A 26,213-nucleotide genomic window follows, 5' to 3' on the forward strand; every position below is an offset into this window, starting at 1 on the left:
TCTCTCAATGCATCTCTCCACAAACAAAAATAAGGAAAAAAATAAAGAAAACACAAAAACAAATAAAGGAGAGGCAAAATACCTACCTCAAAGGCTCAAAGATGAAACCCCTTGCACCTTTCTCGTTCTACCTCACCTTTGTGACTTTCCTCCATTCTCCTTTGCACCCCTCTTCTTGTTTCACATACAGTGATGGTGATAGCGGAGGCAGTAATGAGCTCTCCCTCTTTCTTTGTCTCTTTGTCTCTCTCTCTTTCAAAGCTTTGAGCTCTCTCGCTCTCTCATTTGTTCTCTTTCACAATTGGTTTGTAGGAATGCCACACTCGAGTTTTCAACGCTTCTTTTTTTTCAAAATACCATCGCTATTTGCAATGCAAATTTGCGTTAGAGATGCCGCCATTTTACGTCAAAAATGGGTGTCACTATTTGCCCATGACCTTATAGAGATAGAATTCTAAATAGTTTTTTTAAAAGGGAAATACTTAGCTTTAATTGTACTCTAGTGAATGTTCATTGTGAAGTTAAAAAGTTCCATCAATATACTTTATACTTTGTTTTCCTATGCTCAAGAGGTATTAGAAAAATTAGTGGAATTCCATGTTTTTGTGAATACAAAGATCTCTTTTTCTCCTATGATGATTGCACTTTTAAAGTTTGGTTTTAAAAACCCTCCTATGATGGTGGCTTGCATGAGAGATATTAATGCTACCATGAAGTGTCATACATGAGATTTGTAGATCATCTCTAGGTTATTTCATTGAAAAGCACATGTCTATCTCTCTTATATAGACAAAATTGGTACTTGTAATTTATACCACCCTCCCTTGCCAAGATCAAGATACTTTTACTATTGTTATCTTAATCTTTCCACTTGATTCTTTTTACATTCCTATAGTTATCATAGTTTGAAGTATCCCCTTCGTAAGTATTGTGCTTAGAAAGATTTACCATAAAGTTGAAAACATAAAGTTGGAGTCACCATTCTCGAGAATTCTACATGCTTCATAATTAATGGAATGTTCACATTGCTCATATGTATAATATAGGTGTTATGGCATAAATGCCCGTTTCCACATGGCTTGTAATGGGTTCATTGCACTCATGAGTAGCTCTTCTTCAACACTACTCTAACTTTAACTAGAAACCCAAGATTCTTAAGGCAGAAACCATTCCCTAGCATGACTTTAATTTGATCTAACATGTGCTATGAATTGCCTATGTATTGTAAGAGGCATTGTCATTGCAAGGTTGAGTCCAAAGAACAACTACATCATATTGTGTGTCAACTAGAATATTACGAGTTTAATAATTCATAGTATAAGTGCTTTTGATGATGATAACTTCCTCTTTTGACTTCACCTAAGCATGATCATGTATAATTTGGAACATGCGAAAAATGTTGAGGTTTTTATAGCCATGAGATCAAATAATAAGCTCTCGTCAAATTCTTAGGAGTAGACTCTCTAGGGTGGTTAAACAATAGCAAGCTTTTCAACATTGTAAAAGTCATTCGTGATGACTTAAGTCTGCTTACTACCATAAATTATGTCAAATAATAAGTCATAAAAGCCCGGCATGAACACGTAACCCTGAAGGCTCTACGCTTTATCCAGTCGACATGACGAAAGCCATAAATTTGATCCGAAGAAAGCTAAAGTCTGGAGCTGACCGAAAAGCGAGGAAAGGAGACGCAAGTTAAAAACAGCCAGGTGAACCGCCAGATCGGTCGCCATATTTACTACCACCGCATACAAGCAAGTGGGGTTCACCACGACCTTCTGCTATAGTTAGGTTTGTTCGTCAGCGTCGCTCATTTTTCAGGTGGCTGCGAGCTATCGAATGTTACCTTGCAAATAGAGGTGCGCTCCATGAGGAGACCAGGTCAGCCGCTCATATACTGTGCAAATAGAGGCGCCATGTCCAGAGGAGGTCAGCAGCTTACGTCTGTTCATGCTCTGGAGAATGTGCACAGTGGCCATAATCCATTGTTGACTGACAGTCTACAGACGGCATCGAATTCCTCAAGGCCGAGAACTGCCAAGCAGCCTATAAAAAGGGAGACCGGGCAGGTATCGAGAGAGAATCACACGTCTGTAGCGTAAATTCGTTACCTGTTGGCCGTCTCCGAGAATCACCCTTTCAGTTTACGGAATTCCCTGCCTAAGTAATCAATTGAGAGCAGAGATCCAGCGGCTACTGGAGGAGTACAAGAACGAGCCGGAGGAGCTGAGCATCACCATCAACGGCCACAGCCTCGGGGGCCTCTCGCCACCGTCAGCGCCTACGACCTGGCTCTCACCGGCCTCGCACGCGGCCGACCAGATCAGCTGGACATAGCTGGAGCAGCTCTCACCGGCCTCGCACATGGCCGACCAGTTCAGCTGGACGTAGCTGGAGCAGCTGCTGCTACAGCGCAAGAGAAGTCACCAGAAGGAGCCAATGTTTATACAGCAACCATGATTCCCATCACCGCCTTTACATTCGGCAGTCCCTCGCGTGGGCAACTCTGTCTTTAAGCGCCACTGCGACAGGCTCAACAACCTCAAGATGCTCCGCTTCGTCAACCACCGCGACATCGTCAACCACACCAGCTGCGCGCCGCGCGGTCGTAGCCACATCAGCACGCCTCGCAACATCAAGCGTACCATGTCCAGATCCTCATCTTCAATATCAGACTATGATGTGGCAGGCTGCCTCCCCGTCCTCCATACCTTGCCCTGGACTTAGGGTGGGTTCACACTTGCCCGGTGGACAAAAGGGTGAAAAATCCCTTTTTCCACCATTTTACAAGGATTTTCCAAGAGTTGTCCGCCATCTCATCCACATTAGTGGTGGACAAGGAAAGGAGCCAAAGAAAAGACATGGCATGGAGGAGAAGTATCCATGCTGGGCAGGCCGGAAGAGAGGAGCAAAAACTTGGCCATGACGTGTCAAAAAAGGCCCCTAATTTTTTTGGTCTTCCACCATGTGTGTGAACATACAGTTTTCCATGCTGAAATTTGATTGGCCATCTGTATTTGGGATGCCTGTTTGTCTGCTGGGTCTGAACCCACCCTTACTTCCACGTCAGCACCCAGGTCCTCCTTGACAACCAACGGTCGTCCTTCCTCAAGCCTACCCACAACTTGTACTTCCTCCATAACCTGGAGGTGTACCTGCACCTCATCGACGGCTATTCTGGCCCCAGACCAAACCAAGGTTTTATACCCCACGGCCGGGACCTGGCTCTCGTGAACAAGCACACTTCTCTCCTCCTCGATGAGTATGGGATTCCCTCCTTCCACCAGAGGCTAACAAGGGCCTGTACAAAGATGCCAACGGGAGGTGGGCGCCGAAGAACTAGAGAGACCTGGAGTAACAACTCGACAGAGGCGCAAAACTTAGAGCGCGAGCGATCTTGCTGGTTCAGTTACTCGGAGCACTGTAACCAGAGAATGTGTAGATTGTTTAGGACAAAGATGCAAGAAAAACTTCGAGTCGTGTCATTTCTCTCACCATCGTTGTGCAAGGTATAGAATGTTTCAAAAACTCTTAGGAAAGAATCAACATCTCCGTGGAACGAGCTCCTTGTGACTACACAACTAGCAAATGTTCATGTTATTGATATGAACATCTAAAGAACATGTTACTAACTTGATTGATGATATAGTGTAGTAGGCGTTGTGCATAATAGAAAAAGCAGTAGGCTCTATTAACCACACCTTGTATTATCACCACTTGGTGGTGGAACAAAGAAAGGATAAATTCTATTACATAAGTTCTCTATTAATGTTGAAGCTTGTTTTGCCATGGCTCCACATATGACTTTGCAAGGGTTGCATGACATATGTTGGTTTCAAAAAACTCAATCACCCTGATCTTCACATATAAGATAGCTTAACTTTGCATTATCACAAGGGCAAAGGGGGCTTCAATAGAAACATGGGGAATTATTGCAAGATAGAATCAACATCTCCTTGGAAGTGCTCCTTGTGTCTAGACAACTAGCAAATTCACACGTTATTGATATGAAATCTAAATAATGTGTTGCTAATTTGACTCATTATATAATGCGGTAGGTGTTGTGCATAAGAAAAAAACTCGTAGGGTCACACCTTGTATTATAACAATAATTGAAGAGTATACCATCCCTTTGTGGTGGAATAAAGAGAGGACAAACTCTATTTCATAAGTTCTCCATTAATGCCATAGCTTGTTCCTCCATGGTTCCACCTATAACTTTGCAACAGTTGCATGACATATATGTTGGTTTCAAAAAATTCAATTGCCCCAATCATCACATGGAAGATATGGTACTAGATTTGGTGCTTGGTACTTGATTTGGCATAACCTGGTACTTGGTACTAGATTCAGTACTTTGGTGCTTGATTCAATGCTTGGTACTTGATTTGGTACTTAGCATAGATCCGGCTTGGTACTTGATTCAGTGCTTGGTACTTAATTGATCAATCTAACTTTGTGGTACCTTAACCAATAAACATGGAAACAAAGAAACCTTTTTAGTGTTAGATTTGGTACTTGTTGGTACTTGGTACTTGATTTGGTATCAGGTTTCATAATGATACCTCGTACTTGCAATTGGTACATGGTACATGGCGATTATTGTAACCGTAATAGCTTATGGTGAGCTTGATACTTTAAAATCACGTGCCTCTGAAACTTCATAGTTCGGACCTTTGAGCTTGAAAGTTAGCTTGAGTTGATACATAGAGTAGAATTTGGGAACTCTCACTACAAGAGAAAGACCCTATAGACGCGCACTGTACATGCGAAATAGCGGGTGCATTTATCAGCACGTCTATTGGCACTAGTACATAGACGCGAAAAACACGTCTATATACCCGTGTTTTAAAACTCGTTTATAGATGCAAAAATAAAAACACATATTTTTCATTTCTCATAAAGTCCCTAAATATGATCAAACATCTTAATAGCTAGTATTTTTTAGAATAAATTACCAACTTTACTTCTTTGTGGTCTAATATAGCTTACCCAATTGTACTTCTTTGTGCATCTTGGTGCATTGTTCTTTGGATGTGTACATTCAATTCTAATACTATAACACAACAAATGTTATATGTATCATAAAAGTAAACGGCTCTTAATTGATATTTTAGTTGTTTCTGAGTATTACAAATATACATCCAATCATTCAAAGCTAATTATATGCTACAATGAATGATCAATCTCATCTTCAATGAGATCGGCCCTTGCTAGACTATCTACCTCTAGGTCTATATTACCAATAGGTAATGAAACAAATAAGTCAATCCCACTGTCAGATGTATTGCTATGCTCAATTTCTTCATCATCATCTGCAACCATATTGTTATCCTCTTTTGCGCTTCCTTTAACATCCTCGTGGGGATCATCTTGCACTGCATCATGTATATCATCAATCATGGCATCGTCATGTACATCATCATTGATTGGTTGGATTGTCATCAACTATCTCTATGTTGGTAGCATTGCCATATATTGGTTTTGAACGATTAGATATGGGGATGACGTGCCACCATCGGTTATTGTTTTGCTACAAGGATTTAAGCCTATAGCGACGGTGGGTAGTGCGTCGTGGCGTTGCTATTAGCGACACAAAAAATAGCGACACTTCACAGGGAAAAAAAACAGGCCAAAATCGAGCGCGGGTTTATTTTGCGTTTTTGCGTCTACTGTTTTGAGAGCGAGAGCGAGAGAGAGAGCGACCATCGTGAGAGAAGGAGAGGAAGAAGGCTTGCCGCCACAGTTTTTCGCGAAGGAGAGGAGCCTTCATCGCGAAGAGGAGCAGCCCCGCAGTCGCCATATCTCATCGATGAGTCTATTCTCTCCTTCATTTGCTTGTTTATGGTTTGAATCACTTTCTCTTTTGCTTGTTTAGGAGAGGAAATGAGAGAGAAAGAGAGGGAGAGGGAGAGGGAGGGAGAGAAAGAGAAAGAGAGAGGGAGAGAAAGAGAGAGGGAGAGAAAGAGAGAGGGAGAGGGAGGGGGAGGAAATGAGAGAGGGAGAGAAAGAGAAAGAGAAAGAGAGGGAGAGAGAGGGGGAGAGGGAGAGGGAGGGAGAGTGCTTCCTCTCTCACCCTCTCCCTTTTACTTTTGGAGAGTGTTAGGATATATTGTGAGAGGGAGAGGAAATGAGAGAGAAAGAGAGGGAGGGGGAGGGGGAGAGAGGGAGAGGGAGAGGGAGGGAGAGGGAGGAAATAGAAGAGGTTGTGGGCAAAACTCTCTATTCACTTTTTTGAAGTGTTCAAATTAACATAGGATGCATGCATAGATCATTCTTGTGTGTGCAAACTTGAGAGCTCTCTTCTCTCTCCTTGTATCCTATCTTCTTATGCTTCACATTGAGGGTGAGGGTGAGGGTGAGGGTGAGTGAGAGAGGAATTAAGTGAGGAACTAGAAGAGTGAAGCTTCTCTCCTATCTTGCATTCTTCTCTTCTACCTCTTCTTCTTCTACAATTTGGAGGGTGAGAGCTGGAGTTGAGATGAGGTTGGAATATCCCTCTTTCTTTTCTATGCTTCCTCTCTTTGTTGGAGTACTTGAGGAATGGATGGATTACAAAATGGAGTGGCATAACCAATTGAGGGAGCCATGCTTGGATTGTGAGGCTAAATTGATTTGAGATGATGATTTGATTGGTTGAGTATATTAGAGTAGATAGAAATCAACAACTCAATTTTTTATAAAAAAACTCTCTAATAATTTGTAGTAGAGATTCGAATTGCATTGATTGATGATTGCTATGGAGGATTAGTTATGTCCAATGTTTATCAATTGCATTAGGAAAGAAATTAGTTATGTCTACTGTTATGTCTAATGATTGCTATGGAGGATTAGTTATGTCTAATTTTTATCAATTTTATTAGGAAAGAAATTAGTGAAATTTTTTTGCTTATGACATCTAAATGCAACTCACAATGTAACTCATCTAAATGCATTCAAATTGAACTCACAATGTAACTCATCTAAATGCAACTCATTGGAGAGTGTTAGGAGCATTTAAATGGAAGGACCTTTTGAGTGAAAGCTAGCAGGAAGAGAGGTCGTCCTAGAAGCATATAAATACCACTGACAACACTATGATAGATATAAGTACTAGATCCAAGACAAAACATCAAACCATCCTACGATAGGGGTACTGCATCCAATGAGTATCAAAAGAGCATGTACATGTCACAATTAGTCCTATTGTCTCACTATAATATATCTAACAAATGGCTCATGTATCATCCAATGATAAGAGGCATGAAGTGTCTTAAATTAATGCTTGATGTGAGAAGTGACAGTCAAACGCAATGAGACTAAGCTTCAATCTCAATCCAAGTGCATTCTAGAAGCATGGCCAAGTATATGGCATCAACCATATATTAGTGTAGCATGCAAAGTAATCAATAAGAATCAACAAGCAATAAGCATGAAGTATCTCTGACAAAATAGCAGTCAATCCTACTTATTACAGAAGTGAAAACCTCTATAAAATTGAGTAAATGAGTGCTCAAATTAGTCTAATAGCATGCCAAGACATTGACATAGCATCCCAAGTGATCTCACATCAAATAGAAATCTCGAGAAGCATAAGTGACCTCCAATAAACAATGAGTGAAGGGTTTTCCCAAATTGTATTACAAGTCATTAAATTGTTTGTTGTAACATATACAAGATGGAAAAAAAAGAAGGTCATGTTGTTCAAGATCGCGAGGCGTATCTTAATCAGCGTGTCCCATGTCCTTGCTCTCAATGCAAGTTGGCAATTAGACGAAAACGATTATCTATAGAACACGTACGATGATTTGGCAAGTTTCAATCTGAGATCATTGATCAGGTGATTACAGATTTTCAGAAAACGGTAATTTGAAGTTAATATCAATCATGCATTGTACTCGCAAGCTAATTGAATACCATATACAATAAGATTGGGTCTTGCTGGCAAATTTTCTATCCAGGGAGGTGATGTCTCGTCCCAAGGGGGAGTGCACCCTTTGCGGCCAATTAGAAGAGTACGTGGGCGTGCGATGGACGGAGTACAGGAATCAATCCACCACTCGCAAGGCCAATCTATACCGTGAATTCCAGAGAAGATAGGCAACCTTCTAGACCTACCTACAATCTTGGAGCCTGAGATGGAGGCAATGATCGATGCATTGATTCCCATGGATTTCGAGGCTTCTTATCCGCTTAGAGAGGAAGCATCCATACCATTATATGATGGGTGCCGCGTATCTCGACTGAAGACACTGCTTGCACTCTTAAGTGTGCAAGCAAAATACAGGTGGAGCGATACGAGTGTGACCAAGTTGTTCAGGTATCTTGTACATACGCTTCATTGATTTTTTTTTTCGGCACTATTATTACAAACATTTGTGCTTTTTCAAGGTGTTTTATGATTTTTTTCAGGTTATTGAAATATCATATATTACCACCTGCAAATACCATGCCTGAGTCTCGTGATGATGCACGACATGTTTTACGGAAGCTTAGCATGGACTACAATAACATCCATGCATGTATCAACGATTACTGTCTGTTTCAAGGAGAATACGAGACTATGGAGACATGTCCAAAGTGTGGTGCCCACAGGTATCGACAGGACTTGCAAGGGCAAACCATCCCTCAAAAAGTTCTCAAACACTTTCCGCTCATCCCCCGCATAAACCATAGTTTTGTATATCCGGCATGGCGAGCTTGATAACGTGGCATGCGCAAAATAGGTCCACGAATGGAGTTCAAAGAATATCAGCGAATTTGCGCGCATGGAGCCACTTTGACTCTACCTTCCCAGGCTTTGCCCGAGAGCCAAGGAATCTTCGGCTCGGTCTCGCAATGGATGGCATGAACCCATTTGGTCTGCGCTCAACTTTTTATAGTGTGTGGCCTATAGTCCTTGTCAACTACAACATCCATCCATGGCTTTCTATGAAGAAAGGACATCTCATCCTTAGCTTGCTCGTCCCAGGCCGCTACAAAGTAAAAAATATGGACGTGTATCTTCATCTATTAGTCGATGAGCTTAAGATTTTGTGGGAGGAGGGGGTCACTGTGCAAGATATGAGCAGGCGCGATGGTCGGCGATCAGCCAATATTCAAGCCATTCTCATGCGGACGATGCATGACTTTCCGGATTAGGAGAGTGCTCAGGTGAGCAGGCCTCCGTTCTCGCTGGTAATATATATATTTTATCTCGTTTAATCAAGTACTCACTAGGTCGTGGTGTTGGAATAGGTCTGGTTACCGCAGGTTATCATGCAGTCCATTGTGCGGGCCACAGTTAGACTCCGCAAGGTCACAAGCCATGAAGAAGATGGTATATCAAGGACATGCTGCTTTCTTGCCGGAGGATCATGAACTCAGGGAAGGTTTCCTTGGACAACCTCCAATATGTATGAACGCCACAAGCTGGTACGAGCTAAAAATGGTCCATGCGGAATCACATCCAAATGGAATGCGGCGGTTCTCAGTTTTCTATGAGTTCCCATATTGGACCCACTTACAGGTCAACCACTTGTTGGATCCCATGCATATTTTCAAGAATGTGGGCAGCTTGTTATGGGACCACATCACAGTAAAAAGAGACACTATAGGGGCACGAATGGATTTGAAGGAGGTAGGTAAGATGGAGGCGTTTTGGCCGCAGCTGAGTGCTGATGGTCGCGTGCAGCTTCCTCGCGCTCCTTGGGTTTTGTCCACTAAAGAAGAGCGTATTGTGAAGCAAGTAATCAAGTCTATCTGCACTCCGACGGGTATGATGCATTCTCTCAGGTCCGCATTTTCTAAAGATGACCAATTATCAGGGCGGCTAAAATCCCATGACTGGCATAAGATATGTCAGGTTTGTACTATGAATGGATTGTAATTAGCGTGGGGATTTTTCTATTTGGAATGTAGCCATTATTCATAATGTTTTCTCATTTGTGGCAGTTTGTACTACCGATCGCGATCGCAGGATGTCTTACTCCAGAAATACGCGGGCCCATTTACAAGTTGTCGACTTTGGTGCAATGGATCTCACAGAAGGAGATTAAGACATCCTCTATTGAATTCGCGAGGCAAGGAGCAGTGCGACGCTAAGTTGCGATATTTTTTTTCGGCGTCGGTATTAGCCTTGGTATTAGCGTCGGTATCTGCGTCTTTAAAAACGTCAGTATTTGCGTCGTACTCGGTATCTGCGTCTTTAAAAACGTCGGTATTTGCATCGGTATGACGCAAATACCGATGTTTTTAAAGACGCAGATACCGACGCTAATACCGATGACTTACTGTGGCAAAATTTTACCGAAACCCAAACGTTTGTATCATTTGAGCGTGCGAAGGTAGAGAGAAAAAAAGGATTGTGAGCAAGAGAGGGAGGTGAGCAAGAGATGTGAGCAAGGGAGGTGAGCAAGGAAGCAAGCCACGAGCCACACACGAGGAGAGTAGCGTCGCCCACACAAAGGGGTCGTGGAGGAAGAAGAGAGCACGACAGTATGCCCTGTTTTGGTTTCTTTGCAATCTTTGTTTTGCTTTGCAATGTAGGTTAGAAAGTGTTGGTTTGTCTTTGATATTTGTGTTACTTTGTGATGCTTTGCAATGTAGGTTAGGAAGTATTGAAAGAGAGAGAAAAGGAAGCGAGTGTTTTCAAATTTTTTCTTGTGTTGGTTTTTATTCTTTGCAATGTAGGTACGAAAATGTATGTGCGTGAGCATAGTTTAGAGCCGACCTCAAAGATAGATAAGTTTAGAGCTGACCTCAAAGATAGATAAGTTTACAGCCGAACTCAAAGAGATAGGTACGAAAATTTAAAAAAAAAGACCTGAAATATATATAGTGGAGTGGTCCCAATATACAATATAGAATCGTTATTAAATTATCATTCCATTACATCGCAGTCAAGATGTCTAGCACTCATGACCAACATGGTGGTGATCGTGAGGCTTGGCTCAATCAACGTGTCCCCTGTCCATGCACGCAATGCAAATTGGCCATTCGTCGGAAACGTCGTTTGTCCATAAAGCATGTGCAACGGTATGGAGAGTTTCGAGTTGAGATAATTGACCAAGCAGTCTTGAATTATGAGATTGCAGTAAGTTCTCTCTCATTACTATATGACATGTAATTGATTTAAGTATAACAGTTTGGGGTTATCTTAGAAGTTAGCTCCTTAACGTCCTTTACAGGGTCAGGGCCATGTCGATACATTGCCCTCCGTAGATCTCTTGCGTCCAGTAAGATGGGTTCATCCGCGCTCTATACAAATGCCGTCCGAGATAACTAACTGTCTCATAGAAGGTGATAACTCTCAACCCCCTTCTATGGGTGAGAATGCTGGAGACAAGGACGATCCTCCTGCTTTTTTGGAGCCCGAGTTAGAGGACATGATCGAATCATTGCTTCCGATGGACTCGGAATCCCAGGATCCTTTAATTGCAGAGGCTGCCATTCCATTGTATGATGGGAGTTGGAGGGCAATGCATGGAGTTTCTTTTTTACCAATTTTAACAACAGTTTCAGTAGTCGCCCTTGCCCAATGGGTACGCAAATAGTGACTACTAGAAATAAAGTGAGTTTCACTTTCTTCTTACATGTTGTGAAGAAGAGTCTCTTTCTTACAGATGGGCTGAGCTTTGGATTGAGAAGTCTCCACCATTATAGCTTCTTCAGCTTCTGCTTCATAAATGTCTTCATCTTTGGCTTCTATGGCTGCAATCAATTCTTTGATTGCCTCCAATCGAATTCCTTGAGTTTTCAACTTCTCTTCATCCTGCAAATACACATGAAGTACTTGCAAAAAGCATGAACAGATTCTTCAGTTTCCTCACCAACATATTGTCTTTTTTGTTTAATTACATGAATTATTACATCATGAAATCCTCGTTTTGCAATACCAAGAATTTCACCTAATGTAAATTCAATTCTACTTCCAAGAATCCTTTCTTCTAGGATCCGTTTAAGATCCATTGCGGTCTCTATGTCGGACTACAACTTGTAGCTGGGATGTTTGCTTTTTCTTTTTTCTTCCATTTTCTTTGCTTGAGGGGCTTCACCCATGTCAAATTTTGGTGGTGGCGGATTTTCAGCAGCCTTCTGTTGATCTGGTTTACTTCTTGTTATATGTTTAGTCGGTCCTGAAGAGGAAGGACCGACAACATCTTCATCTCTTCTTCTCTTTTCTTCTATCATGGCTTCTTGATTATTAATTTCAGCTAGCCAGGCAAAAGCTGAAAATGAATCCATAGGCTCAGACCATCCGGTTCTTCCTCGAATACATTGGCTGGCAGTGGTTAAATCATACTTAGTTGCCTTGCCTTGCTCCATGCGTTCCAAGGCCTGTGTCCACACTTTAGATTTTGCATTAGTTTTACATGTTTTAACAATTTCATTAGTCGGCTCAATTTGCAACCCATAAGTTGCAGCATCAATAGCTGCATAGGCTGTCCTTGTTGCCAAAGTCCTCCAATCTTTTCTTCATGCCACCGTTGCCGAAGTTTGGCTCAAGAGGAAGCCCGGTTTTAGTTGCATGAATTTTACCATCCTTCCAAAAGACTAATTTTTGTGCTTCAGCTTCACGGAATGCACCGCACTCTCTCTTGTCATGCTGAAGGCTATCACACCAAATGCAGCGTCTTTTGAAGCCTTCTCGTGCAGGTCTTTGGGTGGTTGACTGACCCCTTTCTTCTACTTTAACATCAAGCTTTTCTACTTTAGAATTAATTTCTATTAAATTAAGATGGAGATCCCGCATGCTTTTAATTAACTCATCCATGGCATCCTTCTTTGGAGAAGGAACAACAGAATTTCTTGATTGCTCGGCCATAGAGACAGGAGGTCGAGAAGTTGGAACAGGCTCCTTCATAGAATCAGTTGTTTCAGGGGTTGATCCCCATCTTAGGCGCAATCGCTCTCTTTGAGCAATCATATTAACTGCTTTAGTGACATCACTCCAAGCAGTCTTTAATCCCGACTCAGAGTCAGGGTCTTCAAGTCGGTCAGTCAATTTCTCCTGAAGAGAAGAATGTGCAGCTTTTAAAAATAATTCAATATTTTGACTTTCCATACCTTGTTGGTCATCATCAAGATCTAGTTGGGAAAATTTGCTTTCAAATTCTCGATGAAGAGTAGTAGCAGTTAGACCTTATTGGGCCTTTCGACCCATTCGATGAAGATTTTCTTTGTCATAAGGCCAGAATCTTCAAGGAAAAATTCTTCTCAAAGAGCCTTCTTGAACACAGACCATCCTGCATCTTTTTGGGAAAGACCATGAATTCGGCCCTAGAGACCATGCACAGCCAGGCGGGCAAAGTAACGGCTCCATGCATGTTGAGGAACTCCAAAGAAGACCATCTTGTCAGTGTAGAGGCGGATAAAAGAGGACACATTTTGCCCATTAAATTGCTTGAGCTCATGCCCAACTGCTTCTAAGGCCTTAATGGCAGCAGCATCAATCCGCTCTTCTTCTTGTCTCCGTTGTTGTTGCAATTGCAATTGAAATTGCAGCTGTTGTTGTTGGCTCTCTTGCATTAGACGAACCAACTGTTGCAAAGCATCTCCTCTTGAGCTTGATGATTCTCCCATTGGACTTCTTCTTCTGCAGCGGACCTTACGTCGGGTTCACCACTGTCGTCGCGTTAAGAGTTGAAGGTCTACCACCGAGGCTTTTAGTGCAGAAGAAGAGTTTAGGATTCAAGATTTAGAAAGGAAAAATGGATTGGGTATTAATAAGATTCGGGGTTTAGAAATGATTTAGGTACGGAAGGGGAATTCAAGCCTTCTCACTTTGTACTTAGCATACATGAACAGAAGGATTAAGACTAACTTGAATACATCAAATGCTTCAGGATACATACATCATTTCACAAAGGATATTTTCATATTTTCAATTCATTTATGAATGTCAAATGCAAGCTCTAATGGCATTTATTTCATGTACAAAGATGGATTTCAATCCTTTGGGTCAAGTATATTGTTGCTAGAATCAAATGCATCCAAGATTCGGGCCAGAGATACATGAAATGGATTGCAAAAGAATAATTTTAGCTTCAGCCCTGTTTTAAAACAAAAAATTCCAGCCCATAATCAAGTTCAAAATGAGTGCATATACTCAAGAAGAAGCACTCTTGATCATCTATGAACAATGTCTAGAAGAAAATAGGTCATTTTCCTCCATTACAACCATAAAAAACCCATGTTTGCTCATAAAAATAGATCATAACAGTGGGCTGCCATGTTTGTGACTGGTTATTACAGCCCATAACAGTCCATAAGTCTTCAATATCCTCACCCTTTGCTTGCCCCAAAGTCACTCAAGTAGTTGGGCACAAGTTGGGCTTCATTGGACCAAGAATAAGGTAGAGAAGATGAGAGAAGTCGTGCATAAGAGCAGGCTGAATACTCTTCTCCCATATTTTCCCTCTTTTATAGATAGTTTTAGCATGCATTTTCATCAGACCAAAGAGGTAGAAAAGTGGAGCACTCACCAAGTTTACATCTTCAGTAGTTGGGCCTGTTAATCTTCAGTTTGCATGCTGCATTTCATGCATCTCAGCTTCGGCTTTCTTCCAGTTTCCCTCAGACAGAGCAGCCCGCGTTTTGTGCCGAAAAATGTGGGCTGCTCTCTGCTCAGTCCCTGTTCACTTTTTGACCAGCCTAGGTCACTTGTTGCTCACTTAAGTCAGTAACTTCTGGTCCCATGTGGACCTAGTGGACTTTTGACAGTTTTTGGCATCATTTTTGGGTTCTGACCATAGTTTTGTACCTGAATTAATGTGATTTATCCAGAAGACTGTCAATTACTTCCAGATATCCAAGTTGTAGGTTCCCATAGACTTATTTCTCATAAATGTTCATGGTATAACTGTAAATTTTATGTTAAATACAAAAGAACTTATATAACTAAGGTAGATATTGGATAACAATGCCTGAATTTTGTATGCAAATATCTCATATAATTCCTAGTGAAACTCTTCTTGTGTTCATAAGAATCCCATGATTTATATCATGAACAGTAAACTCTTTGACAACGTGCTTCATTGCAATTTATAGAACATTGAAATCTTATATTTTGCCTATCCAAAACACGATGCCTGAGTCTCGTGACGATGCAAGACAAGTGCTGCGAAAGCTAGGCATGGATTATAATTGCAATCATGCTTGCCCCAATGATTGTGTTCTCTTCCGAGGAGAGTTTGAATTGTTGGCTACATGTCCCAAGCGCGGTGCGGAAAGGTATCGAAATGACTTGCAAAGACAGACTGTTCCGCAGAAGGTTTTGAGGCACTTTTCACTGATACCGCGTGTTCGTCACATTTTTCGGACCAAGACTTTTGCAAAATTTGACTACATGGCATGTGGAAAATTGATCCACTGATGGTATACAGCGTACACCAGCTGACTCAGAAGCATGTCATCACATTGATGAGACTTTCCCTAACTTTGCAAAGGAGGCGAGGAATCTACGATTCAGTCTTGCCATGGATGGGGTAAATCCTTTTGGTTTACGTTCCACCTTCTATAGTGTATGGCCTGTGGTTCTTGTTAACTACAATATACCGCCATGGCTTTCCACCAAGAAACGACACCTTTTGCTCAGCTTGCTTGTGCCTGGACGATACAAAGTCAAGAATATGGATGTCTACCTCTCTCCATTGATTGATGAGCTAAAGGAGTTATGGGAGGGAATTGTAGTGGAGAACATGAGCAAACATATTGGTAGGTGATCCGCAACTATAAGGGCAATTCTTATGTGGACCATGCATGACTTTCCAGGTTATGGAGAATGCTATGGTAAAGCGTGTTTTCTTATTTTTCTAGTTTTCTTTGAGCTATGTTGGTATTATGACATGCCTCATTGTACATGTGTATTCTACAGGGCTAGTCACATCACGTTACCATGCATGTCCTCTGTGTGGACCAAGGTTGGATTCTCGTATGTCAAAATCTATGAAGAATATGGTATTTGAGGGACATTGGGCTTTTTTGCCAGAGGGTCATGTCATGAGAGAAGGATTTCTTGGTCGCCCTCCTGCGAGAATGAACGCACTGAGCTGGTTTGATTGCAGGATGGTGGACCAAGACTCGCTTCCCAGTGGAATGCGACGCTTCTCAATTTTCTATAAGCTGACTTATTGGAAAAAACTGAAGATTAACCACCTTTTAGATCCCATGCACATTTTTAAGAATGTGGGTAGCTTGCTATGGGACCACCTCACTGGGCAACGAGACACACTAGGAGCGAGGATGGATTTGAAAGCAGTGGGAAAGATGGAACCTTATTGGCCTGTAAGTGGCATCGACGGTCAAGTGCAATTGCCGCACACTTCTTGGGTTTTCAAAGTGCGACGAGTAAAGAAAAGCATCAAGTCCTTTCGCACACCGACTGGCCTAATGCATTCTCTCAAGACAGCATTCACAAAGGATGACCAACTGACAGGACTCAAATCCCATGATTGGCATAAGATGTGTCAGGTATGTACGGTATGAGGCTACGTATGGCATGATTCTGCATATTAGATTTGAGAATCTTCGTTTGTTTATACACAATGTTAAGATCATGGTTTTCACAGTTCGTATTGCCGATCGCAATCACGGGGTCTCTGACATGGGAGGTACGGATAGCCATTTACAAATTGTCCGAGTTGGTTCAATTTGTCTCCCAAAAAGAGTCTCACACACCATCGATTGAATCCGCGAAATGCATGGCAGTAGAGACTGCTTGTCTTTTGGAGAAGTATCTTCCCACTAGTATGCTCACGATACAAACCCATCTTCTAGTGCATATTGTAGATGAATTGTAGGTGGCAGGTCCAGTCCATACTCGACGGATGTTTTTCCTTGAACGGTTCATGAAGACCTTAAAGGGATTTGTGCAACAACGGGCTCGTCCTGAGGGTAGCATGGCTGAAGGTTGGTTAGTGTCGGAGGCCTTGGTGTACATTTCTGAGTGGTTATCCACTGTGGACCGGGACAAAGGCTTGATATGGTCACTTAAGGAGGATGGTTGTCTGAATGGAGATGTCCTAGTGGAAAGTGGAATAGAGAAGAAGATGGACGCATCCATGGAGTCCAAGGTGAACCGATTTTGTATGCTGCATAGCACTATGATGGAGAAGTGGCTGCAACGGTATGAGGATGCTCGCCCTGAACGAGAGTCTGCAAGATCTGACTTTCGACGGTGGAGTACACGGCAATGGCCCATTCGATATCCGAAGGGCTTAGAGGAGATGCCTCTACTCATGTCCACTAGATGGCTACATGAGGCCCTAACCAAAGCATATCAAGATGGAGAAACAGTTACTGAAGAAGAGCGGGACTTCTCACGTGGATGCAATCCCAAGGTATGGATGCAATCCCAAGGTATGCAATCCCAAGAAATTACAATCCATACTGCAAATCGCAACTAATATATTTGTTCTTCTCCCAATATAAGGTCCATAGTGCAGCATGGTCACGTGGACGACATTTCAGAGTAGAGCACATCGACAAGTTACGCTCGACAATGGACTGTGGAGTGATGGCAATGTTTGAGCAGGAAAGCCAACGACGTGCCACATATCCAAACCATGTAGTTGCAAAGATGGAGTATTTTGGATGTTTACAGAGTATCCTTGCAGTGGACTATCGAAGTTTCTCCGTTACCATATTTGATGTGCAATGGTTCAAGGTTACTCTCGAAGGAGCAGGTGCAACTGTTCGGTGAGGGCCGAGTGGCTTTGTTGAGATTGACTCAACGAAGAAGTGGACTGATTTGAGTGATACATTTGTTTTTCCAAATCATTGTGAGTAGGTAAGAGTCCCTAATACTTGATGCACTTTAGCAATCTCAAAGTGGGCTTTTATACTAATCGTAATATGGATCAGGTCGTTTTTTTCCCTAATCCGCAACAACCTCAATGGTGATATGTCATTCCCATGACATCTAGGAGTATCCCAGTGTTTGCCAGAACCCCCGTACCGATCGTAGAAGAGACACCTTTAATAGCGGCAATGACAGAAGGCATACAAGAAACCAGGATGAAATGCCTAGAGGACCAAGACATCTCACCTATGGAGATAGAGGAGATAGAGGAGGGGTTTTTTGAAAATGAAGCAGAGTCCTCATTTTGTGGAGAATTTTGTATAGACCTTCCGGTGTATACTGAGCTATGTCAAGATGAGATTGTGGAACCCTAAACAAAAGTGACTCGATCAAAACGTTCCTCCCACTACATCATGTCCACTTTTTGCAAATCCATTAGGATAGTTTGTATATTTTTGGAGTATCATATTTTGTATTATCTAATTTTTATTATTATTTTAAAATGAAATCTTGCAAATTAAGTCTTAGTTTTATTATGTCTTGCAATTCATTATCAGATTGAATTATTTTTCCTTGTATGTGCAGGTTTAGGATTTGGGCACGCACGGCAGGATGAGCCGGGATTTTACAGATGACGACATCGACGCGATGCTAGCACATTTCTCACCGGACCAGCTAGCACGGGTCAAAGATAGAGCCAATGCACAGCTTTCCCGTTACACCTCAGTACGATCGGCAGACTCTAGATGGTCCGATGTGTCGGTCTCCAATAGACGCACTCGCAGGTCTCGCTTTGCTTCAGAGTCACGTGGTGGAGGAGGAAGTAGCTCCTATTGTGGGGACGCGGATGCAGTCTCCCCCACTCGCACTGCCACCAGGGAGTCGACACCGTCTTTCACTGGCGGTGGTGGGCAGACGTCTACTGCTCCCACTCCTTCAAGCATCCCACCGATCACTCCCACTCCTTCACGCACCCCACTGATCACTCCCAGGGCTGACAAGAAGTACACGAAACCCACTCCTCCAGGTATGTATTTTCACATGAAGATTTTCGCAGTAGCACTTATCAATTCAAATTGTGTTTGACACATTTGTATTAATGTCCTGAAAGTACCCGTTTGCAAAATCTTGCAGGTTACTCATATCTCATAGATAAGGCCTCTGGCCATTTATACATGAATGATGATGGAAAAGCTGTCATCTCTAGGATGCATGAGTTGTGCCAACAAGTATTTTGGCACACCATTACAGACAAGTGGAAGGAGATCCCAGATGCCAGCAAGGAGTACATAATCGATACATTGTATCGAGAGTTCCCTCAACCCTCTAGCAATGATAGATTTTCGAGAGGGTGGATGGTGACGCGCATGCGTGACTATCAGTCGCATAGGCGATCTGATGCACGCGAAGCAGTCAAGCAGGGCAAATCGAAGCCGGAGTGGCTGGATACAGAGGACTGGAGTAATCTCCAGGATGAGGTGACATCCACTCCAAACAAGTGGAAGCAGTAGAAGGACGCAGCAAAGGCGTGCTTGGATGCAGGTTCGGTGCATCACCTTGGTAGCAACGGCCACACAACATTCGTGGCAGATTTTGTAAGTATTAATAGGGTAGAGTATCTAATTTAATGACATCCATGTTGATGTATGTATTTCGAACATGAATCTCAAGTACGTTTTTTTTCAATGTTTGTGTGCCATAGCAAGGTTTTACGAATCGCAACCTGACTGCACTGGAGGTGACATATGGGAAGAAGCATGGTTTGAGTGCCCTAATCGAGAAGCTCTATGCTCGCGGAGGACCGGTAAGTAGTAATAAATATCATTCCTAATTTGAGAAATCTGTCATTATATGTCAGTTTGTATTTGGTACTCACAATTATATATGCATTTGCTGTTGCAAACTCCCTTCGATATGCCACTACAGCGATACGAGTTTTCTGATGCGGATGAGTCGTAGAGAGCAGATTAGGCTACATAGGATTACTCTCCATCTTGTATTATGTATGGCATTATGGCCTCTATCCTCCATATGTAATAGCAAATTATATATGATTTTGACTTCTATCTTGTAGCATGACTCCATATTTGCTTTGTCGCAGTAGCACTTCTCAATTTAAGTTCTGTTATTTTCTTTATCAATCCAGTGCACATTTCTGTTAATTAATGTCATGAAAGTACTTTTTTGCAAAGTCTTGTAATTATTTGGGATCGATTGTCTAACTTCTTTGACAGCAGGAATTGTCTCTTAGCCCTATGTGGCTCTAACTATGGCAAGGCTGCATCTGCAGCTTTGCCACAAAAAAAAATTATTCTCTGTAACCGTCGGTATCAGCATCTGAAAAGTATTCTGCAATCGTTGGTATTAGCGTCGAAAATTTACTATAACCGTCGCTATTTTCGTCGGTATTAGCATCGGTATGTGCGTTGCTAAATAGCGACGCACATACCGACGGTTTTCTAGCGATGCTACTACCGAGGCTAATACCGACGATGGGGACATTTTTTATATATGAAGAAAACGTCGTTATAAATGTCGCTATAGCATGTATATGTTGTAGTGAGATCGCTAGGCAAGATCGAGAGAAAGCGCGAGCTGAATTCCGACATAGTACGCGTCATCGACCGATTCGATATCCGGAAGGCATGGAGGAGATGCCGCGGTTTATGTCAACACGATGGTTACGTGGATCCTTGACCACAACGTCTCGCGAAGGGACAGAGATCTCAATGGAGGAGTGGGAATTCTCGAGGGGATGTAGTCCAAAGGTGATGAGGGGTTTAAAATTTGTCATATCTAGATTTTATATGCGTCATCTAATTTGAGTGTTTCAATGTACAGTACAAAATATACAGTGCAGCGTGGTCGCGCGGATGGCATTTTCGCGTGGAGCGTATTGACAAAATGCGCTCCACAATGGACTATGGTATCATGACAATGTTCGAGCAAGAGAGCTGATGATGAGCAACGGATCCAAACATGATTGTGGATGAGATGGAGTATTTTGGGAACTTGCAAAGTATTATTATGGTGGATCACCGTAGCTACTCCATGATACTATTCGATGTGTAGTGGTTCAAAGTGGTACTTGGAGGAGCTGGAGCAACAGTTTGACGAGGTCCATCTGGATTTCTCGAAATAGATTCCAAAAAAAATGGACGGATTTGCACGACACCTTTGTGTTGCCGGTTCATTGTGAACAGGTGCATGGACTCATTTGTTTGCTAATTGTATTACCACATGGTTTATGTCACAATGGTTTGAACTCTCTTGTACTTGTTTGTGAATAGGTAATCTTCTATCCAAACCCCTGACAACCTCGATGGTGGTATGTTATACATTCAACTCCCCGAAGTGCGAGAGTATATGATCAAAGTGATGTTTTGAGCATAGATGAAGATAATATGCAAATAGAGGGGTCGATATTGCAAGGGGTGAGGCCATCAAAAGCTTGGAGCCAGCATCCGCTAACAATGATGGAAATACAAGAGTCCAAGAATTCTTTGAGAATGAGGCGGACTCATTCTTTTGTGGTGACTTGTCTATCGACCTTCGAGTGTATGCAGAGTTGTGTTAGGAGATTAACATGGGACCATAGGATACTTCATACTTGGAGCATCCACTTACTCAATTCGTTGACCAATCGCTTAGAAGGGTACATAAGATATGCATTTTAAGTGAGATTTTTTTTAAATGATTTATATTACTGTGCTTTGTATGATTTAAATTGATTATTCTAATATCATTTTTTGTCTGTGCAGGTGACATTTTCAGGATGAGTCGAGGGATGAGCGATGAGGAGTTACAGGACATCTTCGCACGCATGTCTCCAGACCAGATCGCCAGATTCAGAGAGATGGCAGACCAGGAGCTGTCTCGGTCTAGGGCGCTCTACTAGATTTGCTTCAGTGCGATCAGATGCTTCGGCTTTGAGTAGACGATCTCGACGCTCACGACTTGGGCCAGAGGGAGGAAGTGCATCGGGATCAAGGGGATACTGCAGAGATACAGAGGCAGTGAGCCCGCGGTTGACATGGGATATAGGTGCAACTCCTCACTCTCGTGGCTTAGATAGATGCTGTGGAGACACGGACGCAGTGTCTCCGTCTCGTCATTCAGCTGAGCTATGTCACCTCCAAGATTTGTCACATCTGTGGGGACGTCTACTCCAGTTACTCCGGCTTTTGCACAGCCGTCAGAGCAGGTGGCCCCCCTTTGGGTGCTACTTCGAGAGAGATTACCCCCGTCGGTACACCGGATAGAGAGGGGTCTCTTGGATATGCCCATGAGCGTAGACGCAGATGGGAGAGGACCCATCTTAGGCAGACTCCTAGGAGTTATGGATATCTGGTCGATAGTAGGTCAGGAGCCATCATCATGAATGATGAGGGGAGGAGGGTGATGGCTCGCATGAGAGAGTTGTGCCAACAAGTTTTTCGGCACAACATCTTGGATAATTGGAAGAACATACCGGAGGGGAGCAAGGACTACATAGTACCATCCTTGCACGAGGAGTTTCCGGTGGCAGCCGTAGTAGATAGATTCTCTACGAGCTAGATGATGGATTGCATGCATGCATACATGTCACATAGACGATCCGACGCACACAAGGCAATCAAGAGTGGGGCTGTAAAGCCCGCATGGTTAGATGCAGATGACTGGTGCCAACTGAGGGAGGAGGCTACAGATTCTCCAGGACGTTGGAGTTAGCAACGCGAGGTAGCGAGGGCACGACTCGAGGCCGGAGTGGTCCATCATCTTGGGAGTGGCGGCCGCAGGACATATTTGGAGGACTTTGTAAGTTTTTCTTTTGTTTTGCTTGTTTACTTTTTTGAAATATTCTTTGTACTGACAATCATGTTTCTAACAGTTAGCATTTTGTTTTCTTTGCAACACTCCATTACAAATCACGATCCAACTAGCCTTGAGACTCGATATGCAGAGAGGCACGGTCTCACTGCATTGATCGACCGATTGTATAGACGCGGTGGCCCTGTAAGTCACCCATCTTTCTTGTCTATAGTTACCATGATATATTTGAATGCATTATTATATGATGGACTGATGTGTTGTTTCTTTTTCTGCAGAGTTTGTTTGATACTCCTTTGCGGCGGGACGAGCTTTCGGGGGATGAGGATGCATAGCTCGCCCTTGGATCCCCGGAGCTCACACACCTTTATTTTTGAGTCACCTGATCTATGTAGACATTTTGTATGTATTAGTGATATCCTGTCATGATTGTACCAATCGCTTTTTATGCAATCATGTATTTATTTTATGTATCAGTTTTATGATTTCAGTATACATTGTTTTTGTTTGCAAGCACATTGTACACAGTAGTGCAGAAACTATTTTGTATGGCTCTCATAAAGCACACAGTGCTATATCTGCCCTGCCACAAATTTTTTTTTCCCTGTTATCGTAGCTATTAACATCGCAAATTTTACTGCACGCGTCACTATTAGCATCGTTATGCACGTCGCAAACCGTCGCTATAAGCGTCGGTATTGGAGTCGCTATTAGCGTCGAAATAATGACACTTTTTGTGACAACGGAGGCAAATTTTGTTGTTTGCATTTTCGTCGCTTTAAATGTCGGTATAAGGCCTATATATTGTAGTGTTTACCATTGGGTGATACACAACCTCCATTTAAAAAACAAAAAGTAAGTAACTTATATATTTATTGTATTTTGACAATGTATTAAGAAGTAATATATATGAAAATAAATAGCTTCTAATATACCTGCTCGCATTGTTGAGGTAGTACGAATGTGTTATTCTTGCCTTGGTGAAATTTTGTAGATTCAATCACTACAAAACCACTTGGATGACATCTAATTGTGCAATGCTCACATGTTGCTACTACTTCTTTAAACCACTTCACATCTAGTACATACATAAAAAATCGCCTAAAGTCAAGCTTCAAAATATCTTGGATCAAGCCACAATAACCTTCCATGGTGTCATTGGTATCCTGGAAGTTTGCAAGGATACCACAATCCTAGATATTTCTCTTATCATCTATACATTAAGTTTGAAAATGTTTTCCTTCACACCAAATAGCATTAAACAATGTGCACTAGTAGTACATTATTGAGATCATATTAATGATTTAGTTAAAGATGAAACATGTGAAATTATTATATCATATATAACTAAAGATAATTTAATTATAAGTATGTCTCATCTTTGATACATAACCTCATGTGTATTCCCACTCCTCTTGGGATATATCCATCGCCTCCTCTTTTTCCATCTTCTCCATTTCTTCATGTAGCCAATCTATATCAATATGACATAGAAGCACACTTAAATGTTTTGGATATGAGACATTACATCCATGTCTAGCGCGAAATGCTTGCCTTTCGCTTACTCTTCTTGCCCTTGCTTCTTTATATAGTGTCATCCCCATTTGCTCATTACTTTGTTGTTAAGTACACAAAATACATTTAACTTACAAAGTTCCTCTTTCATTAGCACTTTGCTCCTTCCTTTTTCTTGAGGTATTATAGAGGTCATCCTCAAATCTTCATCATCTTTCTATAGCGGTAGTAAAGAGGGGTCCACTTTAGTAATATATTCAAAGATTTGTACAAGGGATGATTGCACTAACCAACCCTCAGCCATGCTTCCCTCGGGCCGTACATTTTGCCTTACAAAATCTTTTAGGGTTTTCATAAAGCACTCTAGACAAAACATCCACCTTGCATGAACTACCCCAAAAATTTCGATCTCATCAATCAGATGTATGAGTAAGTGTACTTGAGCAGTCAAAATGGAGCAAGGAAAAGTTTCCTCCACCAAACAAACCACCTTAATGGATAATACTCGATCCTCTTGCAACGTATTTGGATCGATTTCCTTCAAAGTCACAAATCTACCAACATGCAATTGAGAACGATGATTAGTTTTGTCCATAAATTCAAGTGGGTTTACTACGTGATGTACGTAATATGTAAACTAAAAAATAAGTATAATGTATACATACCTCACGAGATCACCCATCTTGTAAATGATATCACGCACATCTTTTGAAACACAATGGGATACGCTAGTAGGAAGGATGAACTATATGTAAATACTCATACATTGTTAATTAGTCTACATAGTTACTCCACTAATTAATATATTTATTGCTATGAAAATCCTTACCTGAATCATTTTGTGCCAATCGTGAGACGTCAAGCCGAATAGTTTCTCCACACCTCTTTTCTTTTTCTTTATGAAGGCTCCCTTGAGGTTGTTTAGATATCAAGCTCCACTCGTGATATGCCAGGGTGATCGTTGTGCATTTATGTCACCGACTTGTTAGCTGCAGATGCGGTTGGTATACCGGCCATGAATAATAGCTAGATGACAGCTATCCTTATCTACTCTAGTTCGTGGCTCAGTTAGTATGCCACCTTAGTTAGTTGAGTTTGGTTTGAGACCCATATATAGGGTTCTTCTATTTCTTTGTACTAGATTTCTTTTTGGCTTACACACTAAGAAGAGAAAAACTGTTTTCAGCCTCCAGCTTTGTGTGTATTCCCCCATTGTATAAGTGAGAAAGCTACAAGTGAGTCTCCTTCCTTCTCTCCCACAATCTTGACATGGTATTAGAGCCTTGTTTGTGATAAGGAGCTTAAGAAAGCAAACCAAGTTCGCGGTGTTCTGGTAAGAGGACCAGTGTTGCTTTCATTTTTCTGTGTCTCTGCAGATAGCACAGCCAGAAAGTGCAAGAGTGCATTCTCTATTTTTTTTTTATTCGAGGCCATTTCGATGCCTATTTTGGAGGCGGAAGTTCTCCGCATGCACTCAAGAAAAGGCCTTGTTTTTTGTTGTGCGACCCCTGTTCTACAGATCGGTGAAAAGTTATTGTAGAAATTGCATAGTATGCATGTGCATAGAGACATTGGGAGTTACAGAATCATCCTTGTTGCCTGTTGATCCAAAATCATCACTAGGAAGTGACTGTGTGGTCAAATACCACTTTCTGTCAGTTTTGCAGATTTGCCCTTGTGAGGCTGAAGTTGTGTTTTTTGCAGTGACAGAATTTTTTGCAGTGTTCTGTAATGGCGTCTGATTATCTTTTACAGATTGTCACTGAAAAGCTTGACAAGAACAACTTCCAAGCATGGAAGTTTATAATGACGAATTTCCTTATGGAAAAGGATATTGGGAATTCGCTGCAGAAAATGAAGAAGAACCAGTTCTTCCTGATGTTCTTAATCAACAGCAAATGCAGGAATTTAAAGGATGGCATGAGAGAGCCAAGAAAGTTATGTACTGGCTGTCTATCAGCATTTCAGACTCTATGATTGTGCATATTCAGGATGTAAGTACACCAAAAGAGGCATGGGATACTTTGTCAAAAATGTATAGCACAAATACACAAGCTAGGAAAATGTAGCTCAAGCAAGAGTTGCACAATGTGCAAAGAGAAAGTATGAGCATCAATGACTACCACAT

General features: G+C 41.9%; 1 pseudogene; it reads left to right on the forward strand.

Moving 5' to 3' along the window:
• The first annotated feature begins 1,916 nt into the window (after nucleotides 1-1,916).
• LOC148031656 (uncharacterized) lies at nucleotides 1,917-22,859 on the forward strand (annotated as a pseudogene).
• The last annotated feature ends 3,354 nt before the right edge of the window (nucleotides 22,860-26,213 follow it).

Source organism: Lygodium microphyllum, chromosome 9, assembly GCF_053477565.2.
Source record: "Lygodium microphyllum isolate KBCC chromosome 9, Lygodium_microphyllum_v1.1.10, whole genome shotgun sequence".
NCBI classification, from domain to species: domain Eukaryota; kingdom Viridiplantae; phylum Streptophyta; class Polypodiopsida; order Schizaeales; family Lygodiaceae; genus Lygodium; species Lygodium microphyllum.